Below are 3,471 nucleotides of genomic sequence, written 5' to 3' on the forward strand. Positions count from 1 at the left end.
ATGTAGAAAAACCTCGGGACCTAGTCCAGATTTGAACACCACACTGTATTAAGCCGCTATAGACTCTAGCCTACTACAAGTTAACTTCGGACTGGAATGTAGTTAAGCCCTAACACATCTCACACTGATTAAGGTACAGTCGCGTTCCTTACGCCTCCGAATCCCAGCAGGACTCTACACACTTGATTCCCTTAGTTGATATCACCCACAACTAAGAGTTGCTACGACCCAAAGTCGAAGACTTAATAAACAAATCTGTCTCACACAGAAAAGTTTATTGAATAGATAAATCTGTCTCCCACAGAAATACCTACGAGTTTTTGTTCCGTCTTTTGATAAATCAAGGTGAACAGGAACCAATTGATACACTGGACTTATATTCCCGAAGAACAACCTAGTAATATCAATCACCTCACAATAACTTAACCATATGGTAGCAGAACAAGATATTGTGGAATCACAAAGAATGAGACGAAGAGCTTTGTGATTACTTTTTATCTTTCCTATTGGAGAATAAATTTCGAGCAAATCTTAGAGAAGATAGTACTTAATACGATATAACAAAGTAAGATGAGAACACGCAACTACAAAGAAAATAGTTGGGATTGGCTTCAGAATCCCAATGAAGTCTTTAAGTAGTTAACCTATAATGGTTTTAGGAAAATCCTAGGTTAAATGAGAATCAACTCTAGTCACAACTAGTATCACACATGAGGTGTGAGGATTAGGTTTCCCAGTTGCTAGAGTTCTCTCTAATATAGTCTTCAAATCCGGGTTTGCAATCAATGTTACCTTGGTAACAAAGCATTCAATATTCACAGTTAGATGAAAACCTGAATAGATTCAAGCCAATATCTTTCAACCGTTAGATGGTCTTGGCTTGTTATACACAAATTAAATGTATCTTCATTTATATATGAGTAACCGTACCTAAACGTGTACACTTAGTTGGCTCAACAATAGTTAACCGAAGTTATCCATATGAACACTTTCATATCAACCTTGTTCATCTTAATCACAACTAGTTCAAATGACTCAAATTAAACTAGTTATAAAGTTGTTCAATTGTTTATATTCTCTCATAGAAGTATATAAGACACAATTGAAGCAAAATCGGTTTTGATTCACTCGAATCAATTCATGAACATTATAGGCACGGTTTGTAAAGATTGCCTTCCTTATTTAATATAAATATATTTGTTCATGAGTATGTAAACATACTTAACCGATTTTAGAACTTAACCCACTCAAGTATGCAAACGGGTACGCATACTTAAGTTTCCGTTCTTGGTCTTGTTCGCCAGTATGCAAACGGGTACGCATACTGTCGTTCATGACCGAACTCAGTTGTAATCAGTACGTATACGGGTATGCATACTATAGTTCCCGAACTTCAACTATTGAATCAGTACGCATACGGGTATGCATACTAAATTCCCTGACTTGGAATACACTTGCAACAATTAGCATACTAGTATGCATATTGTGATATATATAGTCAATGGTTAAATTGTCTAAACTCCCATTTTAATCATTGAAACATTCTTAGAAGACGAGAATAGCTGTCTCACACAAACTATTAGCTTCAAAGCAATTTTCAAGTGTTCAAATGATCAATACGAAGCATTCCGAATTTACATCAAATGACTGTCTAACATAAATCATATAAGATGTTACTAGGAGATTTTCACATGATCATCTTTTGACTTTCGTCAAGAATAAAAGATGAACTTGGTTAAAGTGAAAGCTTACCAACACATATTTCGAGAAATATGTAAGCGAGTTAAACTCATCTTGAAATATCAAATGTGTATAATGTAAAATCTATATAGCTATACGAGTTTTGTCTCAATAGGAGATAGAATAGGAATAGACTTATGAGTGATAGATGAGTTCAAGTCTCCACATAGTAGGTCTTCGTCTTCAATCGATGAACGTCGTGAAGTTTAAAGCTTAATAAGTAGACTAGAAATCAAGACTTATAGTTTTGACAACTAAACTTAACAAACAAGCTTGAGATAGCAATGCTTGGGAGTTCGACCGAGCAGTGCTCTAACATCTAGTAATACATGACTTGACTTGTTTCCATTTTTATGTCGTTAGCTGTCAAGTCGTTTCTGATTGAAAACATAACATGGAAAGTTATATATGTGAAACTTTAGTATAATAGACTTGATCATCATATTGTGATCAAAGTGTCGAGAACAGTATATCAATAAGTGATGAGCGCTTTATATTGATATATTGAATTACGAAGAATATGCTTATCTTTTTGACTTCGTAATTGCAACTTGGACATAATATTTGTAACTAGTCACTAGGTATTGTAGTGAACATAGTTTTGATTCCATACCTAGAAAACTATGTTTAATTACATAAGTTTAAGGAAGAAGACATACGAACTTGTTTCATAGTCGAAAGGAAATCAAAAGGATTATGGTCTCGGTTTTCATTAAAGATCTTAAGTATGGACCGTCCTGACCTATATAGGGAATCAAAAACGATCCTAGATTATATTGGAAGTCAAGGTAGAACCTATCCCTACCCATATTGGGATTCAAGGTAAAACTAATCCTAACTTGCTTTAAGTATCATGGTAGAACTGGTCCCAATAGGCAAAACTGATTTTTATAAATCACGTACACTTTATGGTTTGTATGATTTAGAAATTGAGTTTGAAAAATAGGAAAGTTCAAGATGTCGATATAGTGAGTAATTTGAACATGTGCTAAATCTCATTTCTTAATTGTTCAAAGATATTCCTTGATACTCAAGGTGAGATCCCAAACCGAAATAGTAGATAATCTTTTTGAGATTTTCAAAACTAATACGTTTTGCTTTACCATTAATCAAAAACATATCGCTGGAAATATATATTAGTTAATTGCTAGTTAATATTGAGTTGTCCATTGAGTTTTCGGTTATACAGTTGGATATTGTTTGGAATTCATAGAAAAGAATTTAGGTGCTTTATGGCATATCTTTTGAATATCTTCGGTTATGAAAATTAATTAGTGTCCAAACTACCTTGGTTTAAATAGTGAAGTTTGTTCTTCTTACAAACTTATCCTGAGCCAGACAAACTTCATCTTTGTTGTTTTTGGTGTATCCGACTAATAGTATTCTCGTAATATTTTGGAAAAGAGAGCAACCTAATAAGGCGAAGTCTCTTACGTCTGCTAGTTTAAAGACTTCTTTGGGATCAAGAAGCGTCTCCTAGTACCGTTGGTGGGAAACTAGAATCGTATTCTTATTTTCGTTTTCGGTTATTGATTTGATTAACTAACGGTAGTTATCTCTTGATTTTCACCGAGTTTGACTGTTTTTGAGAGCCTTGTCTTTTGACATAAGGTCACTCAAACTAGATCAATAGTTTAACATTGACTTGTGATTATCCATTGTTAACAGACTCCGTTGTGTGCGTGATCGATCATAAGCCAGGAATCAAGTTTTTTATTGTGCAAGTACATA

Source organism: Papaver somniferum, chromosome 7 (assembly GCF_003573695.1).
Source record: "Papaver somniferum cultivar HN1 chromosome 7, ASM357369v1, whole genome shotgun sequence".
NCBI lineage: Eukaryota > Viridiplantae > Streptophyta > Magnoliopsida > Ranunculales > Papaveraceae > Papaver > Papaver somniferum.